Here is an 18808-nt window from a genome sequence, read left to right on the forward strand (position 1 = left end):
CTCAGGAGGCTCTTTAAAGCCTCTGAACAACGTCAAACGTGTGAGCCAGAGATGAGGGCTGCTGTTTCCACTGTTGTGTGTTTTCCTCCATTTGCACCGAGCCGTGAACAAGAGCCCCCCCCCCCCCCCCCCCCCTTAAGCGTGATGGAAAGCGGAGGAGCCATGTGAATGACAGCCTCTGGAAGCCGGGATGATACAATCATTACGTGTGTTGACACGACAACAGTGAAGAGATCAACACGGCGAGGGCTTTGTTGTTGCCTTAGAGACAAGCAGAGCTGGAGGCAACAGATGCAGAGGCAAGCTCAGCCCGCTGCGGGTGAAAAACAAAAAGGCATCCAGGTACAAAAGGAGCCCAGGGAGGTTAGTCTTGTCGGGGCTCAGCCCTGCTGCATAAAGGCCAAATCCTCCGTCTGTCATTCTCTCCACACTCTTTAATGTCCTGGCCAGGGACTGATCACACAGGGGGGGGGGGCTCCTCCCGCTAATGACGCTCCTCCAATGATGCTGATGATCACCGCTGTTGGAGAAAATAAAAGAAGAAACAGGCCATCTATACTGAAAGGTTGCCATGGCAACCCACTGCGACCCCTTTAGTGCAAATCACAGGGCTGGAGGAGGAACAATGGTTTATGTAGCACACACACTACAGGCAATACGGCTTCTCAGCCATGTCTCATGGTTCGGTTCCCCTTTGAATGAATCAATCACGCTAAATAATCGGTGGTTCGGCTTCAGGACCAAAAATATGGATTTCATGTTGTGCTGTCCAGAGGGCTGGTAAGCACGGTGTTTGACGGTGGAATATAGATATCTTCCAGGTCAGAAAATGGCTACAGCAGCTATTCATTTCTGTTCCATACAACTAAGGAGGAAAAGGTGAGAGGATTTCTATTATGTCCTCCCCCTCTGTATTGACACAGCTTTGCTCTGTTTAGTCATCTCCCCGTGCTCCTCAGCTATACTACAAGCGTTGAGACTCCTAAAGGCCAACACAGGACAGGCCTACTACTCTAAATGATGAGTCACGGGTCTGCAGGGGGGATGGTGGTGGTGGTGGTGACGGGAGGTTATGTGCCAGTGATAATTGCTCTGCATGCAAGATGGGGTGAGAGAGCACCGGAGCTGACACGCTCCACTTCCCTCGACATAGTGATAGGAAGTGTCATTTGGCACTTTCAAAACGTCCCACCAAGATTTCTACAGTATGAGTCTGCCACGCTGTGCTCTCACCTCCCACTCTTTTTTTCCATGAATCTCTCTTTCTTTCTCTCTCTCTCTCTCTCTCTCTCTCTCTCTCTCTCTCTCTCCCCGGGCTTCTCTTTCTTCCCAGCTTGCCTCTTCTTCTCTGCTTGCTCCTGTCAGCTCACTACGCTCAGCCGCTCTCTTCTTCTGCACAAACGTCTCGTGGTATGACAGTCATGTAAGCGAGTGGCTGTGAACCACAAAGGGAATCTCTGTCTTCTGTCTGAGTCTTGGCGACAACCTTATGTGCCCTGTCTGTGCTTTGTGAAATATTTAGGTATACTCCTCACTGAAGATAGCAAAGTCACCCAACCGGAATTGCTCTCCATGGTTATAGATTCTCCTGTCCAGGTGCATCATCCACTGTAATTAAGTGTAACCACTATCCTGTGTTGGAGCATAAATCATGATCCCCTCTTAAGCACTTATGACGTGTTACAGTCTTAGTCTGTCAATTCTTGTAATATATTGTGAGGTTGGTTTAGATTTTTATGAACAATGACCTGAATTGAGCCAACAGCCACTAATACCGAGGGAAAAGTATCATAGTTCCCAGTGTTATATTACACAACGTACACAGAGGCCACAATATCTTTAATTTCAGTCCCAAGTATCGGTCAAGCGTAAAGAATCCTGGATCCTATGTTTCCCATAATACAACACACAACATTAGAATTGTAAAGCTCCGTGCCCTTGTTTGTAACACAGGATTCATTTAAACAAGACGAAGGCTGCAGCTTGAGGAGTCTTTTTTGTTTAGGAAGGTTCCTGAGTGAAATGACCCAGAAGTATCTAAGTGGCGACCACGATGAGAGCTGGTCAAATTCTCTAATGGCTAAGGAAAGGTGCTTCAGTGCTTCCTTTCTTATCTCCTTTAGCATAGGGTACAGTGGGCCATCCTTTACGAAGGGAAATTAGATAATGCCGTCCCACAATTCCTTGCTGCAGACCCACGTTATTAACATTGCCGTTGCATAATTATGTATCCAAATGTAAGTACAATCAGATTGTCTTGTCTTTTGATTATTTATATGAATTGTCTCACCTTTCCTTGACCCCTTGATGATTTCCCTCGAGGAAAAGTGGTTTGGAAAGAACACAAGACATTACATTTTTTTAACTGTTCAACTGCGGCCTAAGAGCTGCCACCACAGAGGTGCTTTGGGCTAAATGCAAACATCAGCATGCTAACATGCTCACAATGGGGATGCTGACACGCTGATGTTTTGCAGGTACAGTGTATTTATCACGTTAACCATCTCAGTTTAGCCTGTTAGCATGCTAACATTTGCTAATAAACACTTAAGATGAGACACAGCTGAGTTGTCAAGACATTTCACTGAAAAACAACAATGTTACCTGATGGTGGCTTTAGAGGAAAAATCACGGCATTGACCAAAGTCAGAAAGATTCATCCTGAATAATTGATAATGATAATTTCATAGCAATCCATCTGATAAGTGGTGGGCAAACTGACCAGCATTGTTATCCAACCATTGTTAGCCACACGGCTAGCATAGCAACACATTTTAAATCTCACACCATACCCAAGATAACCCTGATGACATAATTAGGGAAATTTTTTCCAGACTTTAATAATAATAAGACGAAGACATTATAGGGCTATTCGTACAGGATGTGTAGAGCCGAAACTGGCTTAGAGGTGTCAGGCAGAACTATTGCTGCTGCATGGCAGCCGGACTAAAGAGCAGACAAGCTATTTTTCTTCGTCTTGGATGCTAAGGAGCAACAAAAAAAAAACGAGTGGCTAATGTTTAAACCTCCTGACTCAGTCAGTGAAATCACAGATCAGAGCCAAGTGGGCTGGGGGGGGGGGGCAAGATAGAGAATAATGTGTAGGGCGATGGGTGTGTGTTAGAGGGGAGAAGATGTAAAAAACATGGAAGACCCCCCACTCTACCACACACACACACACACACACACGCACACACCCCCTTCCATTTTTCCACTAAGCCCCCCACCCCCTAAACAAACTCACACACATGCTGAAAGATGAATGTCCAACAAATGGAGGCAAGGGCCCCATGTGAGAGGTGTATTGTGCAGCCGTAGCCTCCATCCCCCCCTTGGAGGCCACTAATCAAGGGGGCCCAGTCGGCAGGGCCGGGGGGGTCGGGGGTGGAAGGGGGCAGTGGCGGCTGAAGAGGAGGCAGTTGCTGTCTCACTAGGATGTTATTTATTGGCCTACTTTGAATCTCCTGCTGCCTCCTGCACTCCCTGTCACTCCCATTGATCTTGTCCTGATCCGCCCCCCACGGATGGCTCTGCAGACTCCCCTCTTCCTCCTCCTTCTCCTCCTCTCTTCCTCTCATGATGTACATTGTGTAAAAAGCTTTCTGCTCTTAGTGTGATGTCCAGAGGAAACTGAGAAAGTGTTTTAGCATCACTTTAGACCGTTTGACTACAGGCGTATGTTTAGGGTTATTAAAGGCACGTCATTATTTAAATAGCATGCATTGCCTCTAGCTTTGTCATGGGATCAGCTGTATTTGTTCTGCAGACAGAGTGTATTTTAACTACAAATGTGAGTGTAGGATGCAGAAGTCATAACCATAACATGTTGGACAGCAATGGTGGTATCTGACATTGTGGCCAAAAAAATGTAAAAAAGGGTTGACCTAATTCATCCGGTTTTAGGCGCCAAGCATGCCAAACATGAACCCAACGTCGCCAGTTACTGTCCAGCATGGGACCTTTGTTGCATCTCTTTGTAAACATTGTGTAAATAAGCAACCTACCCCTTATCTCGACCCAATGTATGTGACTTTGTGCGACACAGCGCTTCTTCAAAGCACTGTAATCTTGGAGGCAAGGGACATACAAAAGAGGAACCCCAGAAGCTAAAATAACATAATATAAAAGACATTTTCCCACAGCAGATAAAAATGTGTCAAGCAATTTGTTTGCTTCCCATGGGTACAGTAGCCATGCTTACATGCTACTGTAATGTTTACAATATTCACTATTTAGATTCGTTCTTAGATTATATTAGCATGCTAACATTTGCTAATTAGAGTCCTCGGGATACATCCATTAGGAATCGTGAATTTTGTACCAATATATTATTTGTAGATAGAGATATTTTACAGGCCAATTGATGGATGAGTGCAAGAGAAAAAGTCAAGGAACCACCAAAGTTGATCGGATTCATCCTCTGGGAACACTGAATGTTAAGATGTGTGAGATATTTCAGTCTGGTGAGCCAACTGACCACACTCACAGTACAATCTGAATACAACCCACTTGGGGGTTGGCCTACAGAGAAGCATTAGCTTTACGCCTCTCTACATCCTACTAGGTTCTTGATTTCCATTTTATTAGAAAATACATAAGCAAGTGAAATCCCAACTTATTGTCCAGACATTTTGTTTTATGTGCGTCTTGTTAGGAAAGAGTAAGATACTGCTGGGCTGTACAGCTCTTCCAGAAACTTCCCCACCTTCCATGGGAATTAGGTGTTCAGTACAGATTTGCTACCAAGTGCACTTAACGCCATTACCTTTATTGCACTATATCCTGCACACAAACATGGAAATCCGAGCAGGTTTCCTCAGTGCGGTTTATCTTTGTTCTATCTGAACGTACTTGGTACATGATAGATCTTTCTTGTGGAATGCTTGGCAACGCCTGGAATGTCCCGACCATGATAGGAAACATGTGTGTTAGATGAGGAGGTTGGTTGGGGGGGAGATAATGGAATTCACTGTCCCATGTATGCCTTGGGGGGCTCCAGTCAGACCTCTCAGGTGCAACATATGGATTGCACAATTCAGCTAACTTTGCGCCATAATCCACCTAAAACCCCTTGCAGTGTGCGCTCCTCTGTGAAAATGTCTATACACTACACCTACCCCAACATCCAATATACATACATATAGCCACCAACTACACACATTCCAGCCACAAATACTCATGAAATAACAACCCTGAGTCTGAGCAATGCAAAGGAACTGGGCTAACAACAGTGTTGTTATCAACAGATCTAACCTGGACAGCTACAGGCCTGAGGAGGCAGGTTAAGAACCATACATTTTCCCCAAACATTTGTGGTCTCCAGAGGATGAATCACAATGACTTTGGTGAACCCCCTGCGACACTGTGAGGTTTATTGAATGGATTATCATGAACTTTGGTGCATATAACTAGTTTAGCATGGTTAATATGCTAAACTATGTTACCGTACATGGTCAACATTATGATTATATCATAACATTTTTATAAATCATTGTTATAAAGTGCAGCCTCACAGAGCTGTCACAGCCTAGCAATTACTGTGCTGCATCAAGCATAAAGAAATGATGACCATTATATGCTAACGTGTGCAGCTCCTACTCATACTGATTACGACTGTAAACTCCTGTGTGCTACATTCAAATCAATACACATTCACTCAACAGCAGAGGCCCTTTTGAGTTGGACTATGCCTCTGTGCATGGTATTATAGCTGATCCATAATGCGCTCGATCACCCATGGCTGCCGTGTGGCAGAGTCTGCATTGCTATGTGCAGGAGCTGCTGCGATACCCACAACTTCCAGCCTGCGAGCACGTCGATAACGAGCAGCAGCCTCTCTGACAGAATCGTTTACTGCCTGGAGGGCTCGGAGACGAAAGTGGAGTGTGCATGCCTGCCTCTAACCTACTTACACCTCACGCTGTACAAATGGTAGTGTTGATATGCAACATGAGATGTCCTGGTGGATTCCTGCCTTTAAGTAGACAGACCAGAATAAATGTGTGAGAATAATGCTAGAGGAAGTAGCCCGCTGATGGTGTTACTGTGTATTTGCTTTATTCATTGCTTATGTGAGAATGTGTGATTAGAGGCATACTTATGCAAATAATTGTGTTAGTCTGAAATATTGGTCAAAATGAGGATCTAAATCGATTCGTCTCCGTTTTAATTGCAGTGTAGTGTAAGGATCTGTAAGTGTGATTAAGAAAATGTGCAGGTTTCTGTGAGAGGGAAGGCTTGGGTGTGTGCTCCCGCTGTCAGCTGAGGAGCTATAGCATAGTTTCAGTGACTCAAGTTGGCTCCTTAATTCTATTTGCCTCTCAGGGGAACCTCCCCCAAACCTCTCACACACATTTTTAGAGAGCTTTGTTGAGCGAGTCGGGGGGGGGATAGGGGGTCGGTACTCCCAGCTCCCACTGAGTCTGGACAAGACACATAAATCACACACACACACGCACGCATACACACAAACACACACACACACACATACAAAAGTACTACCATGTCAGGAAGCGATGGGGTCTAGTGTCTGGGCCAGGGGCCAGGGGCCTCTTCTCTTGCATTAAAGGTTGGAAGGGGCTGAAAGTAAAGAAGTAGGAGGTCTGGGAGAACAGAAAAGACAGTGGATGGGTGACTATTTAGTGTACCTACTTTCAGCAATGCACACTTTTTAACTATATCTTTATTATTTTTTGGGAACTTTCTATGTGGAGTTTGCTTGTTGTCCGTGTGGCTGCGTTAGTTTCCTCCTGGTACTCCCTTTTCTCTAACAGGGGTTTGGGTTTTGGGCTGTTGGTTGGACAAATCAGCAATTTCAGCAAGACATCACCTTATGCATTTGGGAAATTGTGTTTTTGAATTAAATAAATGTATTTTTTATATTCTATTAAAAAACCTGAAGGATATATTTGTTCCTCTTAATATGAACTCATCCACACATTTCTGAACCAAATGTGTTATATCTTCAGTTCCAAACATGTTTCATTGACCTTCATCTGTTGACATCGTCAGTCAGTGAGCTCCTCTAATTATAAAAATATATTTTTAAACTTTCTGTACCTGTCACAAACAGGGAAGAACAAATGATGGCATTATTAACTAGCTAAATCTGATAAAATATGTTAGCAAGAGTCGACATTTAAAATGTAAATAGACAGTCGCTAATCAGAAATGAAAGTTTTCTTCTTCTGTTTTAAATCCCTCCTTGTGTGGTTTTCCCCTCACTTCTTATACAGCCAGAAAACAAACACAATTAACATAACCTAGGGCATAAAGTAAGCCTATAATCAGTCAGTGAAAAACATCGAGTTCCTACTTTCTTCCAAAAGTCTTTGATATAACAGGACATTTCCACAAACATTTTCAATGCAATAGTTATCATGTACCTGTGTGTCCACACAGCCTCCTGCAGACTGTCTCTGGTCCACAGCTTTAAGAGGCTGCCCACCTCAGCCACCGACCCAGACACCAGCTCGGGACCAGGCCTGGACTCAGAGGAGAGTAGCTACCTGGACAGAAAGTTACAGAGGGTGGCCGGGCCGACAAAGCCACCGGCCAATAGACCGGCAACTCCGAAACCACTAAGTGGAAAGACTGAGTGAATCATATTTTTCAAAAAATCAACAAACCTTGCTGAGTGGTGCACAACCTACTGCTTAATGTCAGCAACACCAAGGACCTGACTGTTGATTTTAAGGAAAAAGGGGGAAAGGACACAGCTCTGTCTATATATAGTGATATTGATGAGGTGAGGTGCCTGCGCAGAGCCCAAAGGCTGCCATACGACAAGACTTTAGAGTAACTTCTTTCCTCAGGCTTTGAGACTCCTCAACTCATCTGCCACTGTACATCTTTATTTATTTATTTTATTTTTGTTTATTCTTGTGTAGCATAAGCGGGAGCACAACTTGCACTTTGTTAGAACCACTACGAATGAGCCTTGGATTAGTAAACAAGCAAATGTAAATGTAGGATTAAATATGTAGAAGCCGGGACCACAAGAGTCCTTTGGGTGGATCGTGCACGTGTGTTTGTGAATGCAAATGCTTCATCAGAGAGCTATGAGGAGACAGAAAGAGAGAATGGTTTGACATTTTACATTTGCGAGAGCGCGCAATCATGGCTATGCTGGTATTTACAAGATAACGTATAAATCTTTCTCCACAGCACTGACACAAAGAATATAGATTTTATCAGCGGGACATTTAATCATGCCCACCGACTGCCACTGGAAAAAGACATTTGCAAACAGCTCCTGAGAAGAAATCTTTGGATGTCACATGGTGAGTTCTGAGTATGCATGTATTTGATATTCTGAAGGTGACTTGCATGCTTGAGAACATGTGTGAGGTGTTAACCAGCTCTTGGAGCTCCCAGTGCCGGCTGACGCCACCTCAAAAGAGCGTCATTAATTAACATGCCATTATCAGAGCTGAATGCTGGCTGGGGGAGATTAATGCTGCGAGGAGCTGCTAGTGGATTAAAGGTCACATCCTGTGTGTTAATCACTCACCACCCCTGACCCCTGGAAGGAAACGCAGTAGAATGGGCACATTATTGCCACCTGGCTGGCCACCAATCATCACCGGGATCAAAATGAGGACTCTTCCTTTCAGCACACACTGACAGTGAGTGGGTGGGATAGAGAGGAAGTTTTTAGCAAAATAATGACAAGAAAGAGATAAAACTGCAAAAGGGAGCTAGAGATCAACGTGATAATTAATGTAAGGCACTTGAAATGGTGGCGTTACTACACTTAGTAGTTTAAAAGGATTGCAACTGTGTGCAAAGCTATATACCCGTGTGGTTGTTGTCATGTTACACGCCAGTACAGAGACAGGAGCATGTGCAGAGGATATCAATAGCATTGAGCTATTTCAAACAAAACAGTCAACATGCATCCCACACAAGCTTTTCAGCAAATACAGTGTGTTGTTCGTCTTCTTCACAGTCTCCTCTCTGTCTCTTACGGACATAAACAGACAAAGACCCTCTACAAATCTGTTACTAACATTACATTCTTAGTGTGAAAAGCCTTGAGGACTTTCCAAGGTGGATGGATTCATTTCTGGGTGTTCAGGAGAAAAACACTTGCAGGCTGGATTGCAGCTATTATATATCATATTTCTGCAGCCCACACACACCTCCCACTCTCCCACATCTGACAAGAATCTCTAAGATCGGATGTGACTCACCAGCTTTGGCAGTCGAAGGCTAAATTCTTCTTCTGTTACTCTCTTACAATGACCACTCAGCTCTTTCTGCTGCCTTTCTGTTGTTTTTGCTCTCGTAGTCAACCACAATGGACTCTGATGTGTGTTGTTGTCATGGAAGACCACACTGGTTTACAGGAATTTACATACTGTCAAAGTAGGGTTTTGATTATATTCACATGAACGCCATCTGACAGCTGTGGTAGTTTATTTCACATAAATCTGTGACCCACCATCTCGTGATTTTCTGAGCATTCACAAGAGCAGAAGTCGTTTCTGAGAACACACTTCAAGTGTTGTTGGCTCTGTGCAAGAGGACAGAAGGCCAGGTCAGGTGGAAAAAAAGGAACGTACACAGTGATTGCTCAGGGATCGTTTTAGATGCTTACAGTGCGGCCTCTATTCTCCGAGGATCCTGTTTTCCTGCGTCAACACTTTCCAGGATGCAGGCACTTGGTTCACCGCTTGTTTGATGGACTATTTTCCCTCCTTCCCGTCTGAGAAGGGTTGTGTACATTTTGACCTTGGTGTCAGCAGAGCCAGACAGAAGCTGCTGAATAGGGTATCGCTCTCTTCCTCTAGGACGTATGCAGCAGTATGCTGCTTTGTGTTTGCTTTGTGTATGAACAGTAAAGACTAGAAGACCAACAAAAGAGCTAAAATGAGAGTAAATATTGAACTTACAGCCACCTGGAGGCCAGAAACAGGACTCCAAAAGAATGTTAATGTTGCTCCATATCTGTTGAATAGCGACTATATACTAACACGTTCACCATATCCATTCGCAGAACAAAGTGACAACATGTCACTGTTGTGTTTACAGCTTGTTTCTGCAGCCACACAGTGACCGAAAGCTCAGTTATTGTAGGCTTTATAACCGAGATATATCCCTATATATTTATTTTTAAGACTAGTTTTTGTTTGGATAGATTAATGTGAAATTAATGTTAGTTATAAAACCTCAAATATCACTGTTGTTGTTTTAGATCCGTTTGACAATATGATATTTGCCATCTTATTTCCATTGTCAGAACAGCCCAGTAACATCTGAGTGTCACCTCAGCCACTAGAAGTGTATTAATCATATTTTGGGTGCTTTGTCTCTGGTGGGCTATGTGGCCTAAAGAAATGATAAGTGCTTATCTGAGTCCCCTACAGCTGGGAGTGGAACTATGTATTAGATGTAATCAGATTGTCTGTTTGTTGAAAGGCACGGCTGAGCACTGAGTAGGGAACTAAACTCTGCATGCCCCCGCTAAGGCTCACTATGTTGCCTCATAACACAGAGAAGATAGCCGTAGCAGAGTGTAGAGGCTTAGCTTTGAAGAGACAGACTCAGTTGACTTCATTTCACTCTCTATAAAGCTAGAATGACAGTACTTTCTCAGTCCAAACACCAGAGTCTCGCCAAGGGCGTATCTGAATTCCTGATACAAGCAGTGAAATCCTCAATTGCATGATCATCCAACAGTTCAGTAGCTGACACTGGAGCAGTTGGGGGGAAAAAATGGGGGACTCAGAGACGAGGAGCGATTGACAAGGATTTTATTCTGTGTCTTTCTGAGGCATGTTTGAGTGTCGAGCTTCCTCCTTTCAGCCGTGCTGCTGAAAAGCCTTTCCCTCAGGGTGTCTCTTACTCTGACACATACACTGCTACTACCTTGTGATCTCACTAGAAAAAGCACATGAAAGATCATTCTCAAACACACACACACACACACACACACACACACACACACACACATGCACAGAGAGAGGGAGTGTGTGACAGAGATTACTCCAATCACAGTATCTGCTATTGCACTCTATTCTTATCTCTCTACTGTTATCAACTCCCTGTAGACCATAAGCTCTGTTGACATTTCACCTCATTTCTGGTGTGTAATACTTCCAATGCCCTATTATCTTCATCGCATGCCTTGTTTTAATACTACTACTCTCTGTCACATCAAAGAACATTTTCCTGCACCTTCATAATTCAAGTCTCTCGGGGATCATTTAAATCCCTGATCTGTTTATAGCACATCATGAGCGCAGGCATGCGTACACCTTTGCTGTTCTAGTTTATTGACAATATTTCTCATGAATTAGGGGACACTTGTCTCTGTGTGTTGACACTCTTGTTTATGATAGGGCCCTGCATAAACTGACTCAGAGAACGCACGCTCACAGAATATGAATGAAGGTGTCCGTTTGGGAGACGGCATCAATTTCAGTTGCTTGTAAGATGCACGTGATTGTGAGTTGCTACAATACGCTGAGTATGTTCTGTGCTGTATGTTGAGCTACCCCCCCCCCCCCCCCCCCCCCCCCCAACACATTTCTGCCTAAAGCAACCCATCCCCCAACGGAGACATTTTTGCTCTATGTGTGACTACATTAGGCCAGCTTCCTCTCCCCGACTGAGTGAGCCTTCTGAGCTGGTCCCCGGGGTGGGTGTCGGTGTGGAAAGCGGGCCTTTTTCCCTGTCCATGGGATGTTATTGATGAGGTGAGGTAATGGATCTCCCCGCTGTGCTCACAGGGACACTGAGGATAAATCAGACAGTGGGTAAGACCCAACCAGCCATTCCACCTCTCTCCAAACTCAACTTCCATTTCATTAGCTTTATTTATGGAGGTTCTGCACCCCTCCCCTTTTTCCTCCCTTATATAGTGCTATGGGAACCCATATACATCCATTTCCTTCTTTCCTCCTTATTTCTTGGAAAACCTACTCCCTCCCACACATCTTATTCCCAGTTTATGGGGAAGTGAAGATGTGAGTAGCCTGGGAACCTGCAGCCCGTTATCATGCGATGGAAGAAGGGCTGGACAGATAATGTTGTGCTCTGAAGTGGTGAAGGACTCAGCGCTGGCTGGGATTTTAACATTAGACGCAGCAGTGAAAGTCCATCCAGCTCAGCACTTCCTGCAGAGTCGTATTTAAGTTGGCTGAGCAGCTGCAATTCACCTCTGGGCTTATGGCTCAGCCACTTAGTGAGAAAAATGCAGCCAAAACTCGCCTCGTCCTTGAGGGAAGAGAGAGAAATAAAATGTCTTATGTGTCCTTGCTGGAAAGAAGTTGAACTCTTATCTTAACCATGAGTTCAAATGTTTTTTTTATTCCTGCCAGAGGTGGTGTCTATTACTGGCAGGCAGACTTTCTGCTTGGAAAAGGTAAACAAGCTATCACGTCACGACCTCATCCAAGCCAACAGAATACCACTTTGATTCCTTTTAGCTCTTTCTTCACTGTGTCATTTCATCTGTAAAATGCATCAGTGTTATCACTGCTAGTGCTGATATGCCTTAGCAATGCCAAAATGTGTTCCGTGTGAATGCAAATGCATAGTGCAAAATATACAGTATGCTGTATGATGTCTCTGCATCTAATTTATTTAATGCACTGAAACCTGGCTTAGACATGGAAGGCAGTGATTCATGCTCTCCTCGCATGCCTTTTCCATTAGAAAGAGACAGGAATGTTTGTTTTTTTGTTCATTTCATGGTGAACATTGATGTCATGACAGTCATGCTAGAACATGTCCATACAAGGTCCACTCTAGTTTACTCTGCATGAATCTATGCAACCTAGCAGATGGTTGACTGAGCTGAGCTCCAGCGATGCTTTGCTACTGCCAGTTTCATTACAGGGGTTCACTTGGACATGGGAACAAGTGTGAATATGTCTGTCACGCCCACGGCAGCCAGAGATACCGAAGAAATTCAGGCACAATTTACCCCATGAAAACAGAGAACACATGACATCAGGAGATGCCTTATCTTACGTAATTTTGACGCACATAGATATAGATAGATAGATAGATAGATAGATAGATAGATAGATAGATAGATAGATAGATAGATAGATAGATAGATAGATAGATAGATTACCAATGTCAGAGATAAATAATGCTAAAATATATAAATATATAAGATGTAAGAAAGACAGAACACGAGGTGGGAAAAGACTGATATTATGTCTCAACAGTAACATTTACTCTACATATGATGTTGATAAAGGGAAGGAAAGGGGGAAAAAAAAGAGAGAAACGCGTGTGCTGGCGGTCGGCCAGGTGTGGACAGACTCAGGAAGTTAAGCTGGAATTCCAACAATGCAGGCAGTAGTTAGACTCTTCAGTGAGTTGCTGCCTTTTCTGCTCTCAGTGCTGTCTTTGTTGTGGTTAGGAGGTGGTAGTTATAGGAGACCTTGTGGCGGTGAATCAATTTCAGCCCTGACTTTGCATGTTAAGCCTAGACTGATTTGTGAATGATACAAGGAGAATAGTGACAAGGTTAAGCAGATTTAAAAAAAAAAAAAAAATCCTCTCTCGCTTGCTGTGTCTCCCTCTGCCTCTGCTATCTACAGGGAAAGAGCATTTTCCCAGGCTGTTTGACTCGAGCCCAGTCGTGACAATAATAAATGCCAGCGATGTGGCAAAATGAATTATGTCTCAGCTAAAAATGTACATCACAGCCAAAGGAAGAACTTGACATGTAATTATACCAGCGTTATAAATAGCAACCTGTGTCAAATAGTATCCATCACCTTCATCTGAAAATCACATTAAAAATGAAACACGTAATTTCAGTTCGAGATATTTCATGTTCATGATTGTATGTTTCTGATTTCATTGTGCTTGAATCCAATTAGTTTAAGTCTAACTGAACACGCCTTAAGTACTACCCCTGAAGACGATAGTCAACTAAGAACGAGTGTAATAATGTGTTTCTAATCAGCCACAGTTTGGGTGGATGGCGCCAGCAAAGGAGTATTTGAATTTGTAATCAAAGCTGATCATTCACAAAGAGAAGCTCCATTAATCCGGTAGACTGCATCCTTTAAGAGAGCTGTTTTGATGAGGATTTTCCCTCCAGCCTCCTCTCTGTTTCTAAAGGATTTTCTGTTGTTCATCTTTTATTTCACAGCCTTAATGACTGTCTGCAGCACATCTATCAACTGACAGCCTTTGAAATCTCTGAAGTCTGCTTAGCTGGTGGAGTCGCTCTCAGTGCTGCCTTTCATGTGGGCTCTGGATCTATTGAAACAATCCTCTCCGGTTATTTTTAATAACATGTAGAGGAGATACCCACGGTGTTTTCATCCATAGTGGCCACCAAATTTATCTTTGCAATCATGAAAAGTGTCCCTTGTTCAGGTATTATGTATTTTAGCATCTCAAAAAATGTTCACCTGGCCATTTGGGCTTTGTCTGATGCTCCATTTAACTCTCCAGGGGTTCTGGCTGCAGATGAAAGACAGCTGTTGACATCAAAACTGGCAAGTGAGAAAACATTTGTGCTTTATCAGTGAGCTGACAAATTGGGCATTGCAGAGATGGAGGGGATAGATTATTCCGACATGCGCCTGGGTACAGAAAGCCCAGCTGAAATAAACAGCTCTCTTTCCTGCTCTGTGATGGCTGGATGAAGAGATGGTGCTTGTACTGATGGTTAGAGGGGGTCTCCCAAACCACAGAGCAGAAAGAAAAACACAGGGAAGAAAAACAATCCGACATCATAGGGAAGGCTGCCGCTGAAATTTAGGTCAAGATATAGACCCGCCTGAAATGTGCCAGATTGCCCTTGTCGAAAATGGAATGACATAATACAAAATCAAACGTAAAAATGGAGTGAAACTAATCACCTTAGCTTTCCAAAAACCAAGATTACGTATAGCAGCAGGTTTCTTTCGTATATGATTGACTTAAATACTTTAAAACTAAATCTTTTGTGTGACTGAAATAGCTGCAGTGTGGGTGGTGGTTTTAGAAGCCAGCGTAGCTGTGAAGCAGACACAAGATGATTCAGACCATTTAGAGGGCACTGGCTTCAGCAGAGTCATTAACTATGTACACAGAATGGGATGTTGTGAACTCCCAAATACTATCCTTCAACGTTGAGTCGCTGTATTCACAGCTTGTACTTCTCCACGGGCATCAAGCAGCACAGATGTAGACTTCCTGGAGTGTCAACGCTTGAACTGACCCCTCTTGAAACCTCTGAGTTCAGACTGGAGCTGTAAGGGAGAGAGAATACAGAGGGGTTTGTCCTCAAAGATGTAGAGAGAGAGAGGGACAATAAAGGCTGTTGATAAAATGACAAAATGTGCCAACAATATGTTTGAGCAGCAAGGATGTAGTGATATGTCCAAGCGATGGAAGACGAAGATAGATAGATAGAGAGATAGAGAGAGATAGATAGATAGATAGATAGATAGATAGATAGATAGATAGATAGATAGAGAGAGATAGATAGATAGAGAGAGATAGAGAGATAGATAGATAAATAGATAGATAGAGAGCGCGAGAGATAGAGAGATAGAGAGAGAGATAGCGAGAGATAGATAGATGCAACTTCTATTTGTTACATATGATACATGTCATTATTTTGTGGACTGCTATAAATAAACCTACACCTTAATAGTGATGTAAGCTACATATAGCTATATATTTGTAAAGAAATACAATGTGTGTAGATGAGCAGTTAGGTAGTGTAAGCTTTTTACTATATAACATCATATATATGGCACAATACATACACTTATATAAATGCGTAAAGAAACGTGAACATGTCTAGATGGGATGATATGTACAATACATATCAGACATGCTAAATTATGTGAAGAAGGTAGGCTAGTGCAGAGGCTGAGAGAAAGAGGAACAGTGGAAAATACTACTTGTCGTTCATATATTTTTTTGTTTTGGTGCCTTGTGAAGATCACTGACTTCAACACCACGGCGCTATATCCCTGAATGTGTTGCGGCCATGGGAAAAGCATAGCCCTTGAGTAAAGAGGAGGGGCGAGAGAGCATGCGGACCTATTGAGAGAGAGCGAGAGGCGGTTCATCTCCGCTGTGGTCTCAGCAGCAGCCGCGGCTTAGAGACTAGTGCTATAGACCACTGTGTGTGTTGTGCAGGAACAGGCACGACATAGCTGAAAACCGCCAGCGGAACAAATGAAAACGAAAAGTACTCTTTCGTGTGGATTAATTCAAGGGCGAGACACTCAATCGAAGCGAGGGGCTCTGTAAGCGAATCGGGATCGACTGACGAGGATCGGAACATTGGCTACTGTACGATAACAATAATAACACCGCCGGATGGTATCTCTGCCGCTAAGGTTAGTTAGCTTCCATTGCTGGTTGTCCGTTGGTTGGGGGGGGGGGGGGGGGGGGTGTATATGTCTGTTCTGTTGTTGGCCGACGGGGTCCGGCTATTCCTTGGAGTAGAAACACACATAGCATTATTGACCTTTTCGAGGCTATACATTACATGACGGTGCCTAACAATACATGGTTCGTCGACCATTTGGGAAACGTAGTTAATCAAACAACCGGTTAACGACTCGGTTCCCCACACAACGTCGGCATCCATAGTCGGCTGGCTGTCGTCAGTAAGTTAATTATTTTATAAATCATGAACACGTGCTACATAGCTAGGCTAAGCTAGCTAAAAGCTAACGGCGCTAGCTACCCGAGCTAGCTGTCAGAACCGTTGAGTAGCTAACGTCAATTTTATTGAACCGAATGTATCGTGTTGTACGTATTAAGTTACACACACTATCCCCACACCACGCCTCCCAATACCCCATATTAACAAATGTAAATTATATAATAAGTGTCAATAATCGTATTATATATTGTTTTATCCTGCTAACCGAGTTAGCCCGCTAACGCACAGATGCGCCCTGTTTGCGTTTGTATACATTGGCTTTACAAAGAAGTTGACTGAGTGCGCTCTAGCGATAGCTAATCTAACGTTAGATGGTAACTCATCGCTTTGTTGTCAGATGGGCGATAAGCTCTGGTGTGAGGTCACTGACACGAGTTAAAAGAAACGTAATGTGAGTTAGCGTAACGTTACGTGGTGTCTCGGATGGATGCATTGCTTTTGTGACAGTAACGCTGGTGTTCAACCAAGTCTATTTCTCAATATTTAACCTCCCTTTTTTTAGGTGGACTGTTTTTAGAGTTACTAATTTTAGCTTATGATAGTTATCTACCGGTGAGCATGCGTTCTTGTGAATGCTGTCAAACTTTTAGTGAACAGCTACAGCTTTACAGTCACATAGTTGACATTTCTATAGAAAAACCAAAACCTACTACCCCATGCGAGGTGATCATTAACATAAACAAAGCAACCATGTGTTGTGGAAAGAAGCTGATGTCTTGTTTTTTTTTCCAACCACCTTCATGATTATCATTCACATCCATTCTATGTTTTATCTGTCACTTAACAGCCTGAGAACATTTTCTTCTTCATTATCACTGCTTTTGGAAATTATGGTGACTCGATTTAAATTGTGACATAATCAAATGTGGTCTTCTGGGCCATATTAAATGAATATGCACTTGTAACTAAATCCAGCATTGTACCGTCAGCCACAGATTTGATCGTTGTGTTGCTGCATTTAATATGCAATAGTGTGGTTATAATAGTTAAGCACACTGGGCAACGAGTTACAGATACTCAAACTATGTATGAATCACGCGTAGGCGCTGTGTCGGTTGATCTGTATCCTGTTTGTTGGCTGTTACACATTTTTATGATGTCATTTTTACAAGGTTAAAATATTATCAATATGTGTGACACCTGCTGTGGGGTTAAGCTACTTTTCCTTCTTATCTTGACCAAGCACCTATTGATCTTTGTCGGCAATGAAACAAGGGCGCTTTCTACTGAACTAGTGTCCAATTAGTTTTGAAGGGTTTGTTAACCCAAAACACAAGGTGCATAGTTTGTCACCACGGGTGATATCTAGGCATGCAAATAGTTTTAGGTTCATGTGCTCTGGCTTTGAGATATCCCTCTCTGGAACTGCTGTTTCATATCGCGATACACGTGTCATGATACGATATATCGGTATGTATTACGATACAATACAGATTATTGCAAATAAAGCTGAAAATACAACTTGCTGTATACCACCAGGATACTCTAACCCTAACCCTGGGTCCTTCCCCATTTATGTCCCGTTCCTCCAGCAGAGTCGGCTGCTCGCAGCTTGCAATGCAAACAGGCAGTGTTTACCTGGGGGGGGGGGAACCGGAGGGAGGGCGCTATGCTTCTGCAACTTGATGGGGATGGTGTTATCAGCTGTAATAGCCATATGAGTGCGGTGCAGAGCGGGCCAGTGGGGCACACTAAAATGCACTTTATACTCGCCATAGTAAAGCCGGCGTGAGGCGGGTCCACCAGAACGTGACATAATCACGGCGGCGTGTAGGCTCCGGAAGTGGCCTCAGTGCTAGGTCGTGCACGTCTGAATTTTTGGCGCGCACACGCGTGATTGTCCCAAATGTATGGCTTTTTGCCGTTTACACCTACAGTCTATATGTGGTCATATCTATGAGTTACACTCGTTGTCTTCTTGATTCTTCATATTTCTCACATCATTTTGTTTGTACGTTCTCTGGCGTTTCAGAGAATAATGCAGCGCATAGATTACAAATTCCTCCGTTCATGATTGCGGAGACTCGCTCTCAAGCGCATGCGATGGCAGCCCGACTATGTAAACAAACCACAGAGAAACTCGGATTACACAAAGGGGGAAAGCAACTTCATTCTCTGCTTAGGTAGACATTATTCCACTATTTCTTTATGGAGCTGTTA

General features: G+C 43.5%; 1 protein-coding gene across 6 annotated transcripts in view; it reads left to right on the forward strand.

Annotated features, from left to right (window-relative positions):
* The first annotated feature begins 16118 nt into the window (after positions 1 to 16118).
* ncor2 (nuclear receptor corepressor 2) overlaps positions 16119 to 18808 on the forward strand; it is a 74575-nt gene continuing 71885 nt past the window's right edge. For all 6 annotated transcript variants that reach the window (XM_079162000.1, XM_079162004.1, XM_079162002.1 and 3 more), the window contains exon 1: positions 16119 to 16316. The gene's annotated coding sequence lies outside the window, so the exon portion shown is untranslated. The remainder of the gene's footprint in view (positions 16317 to 18808) is intronic.

This window comes from Pholis gunnellus, assembly GCF_910591455.1.
Source record: "Pholis gunnellus genome assembly, chromosome: 6".
Classification (NCBI taxonomy): domain Eukaryota; kingdom Metazoa; phylum Chordata; class Actinopteri; order Perciformes; family Pholidae; genus Pholis; species Pholis gunnellus.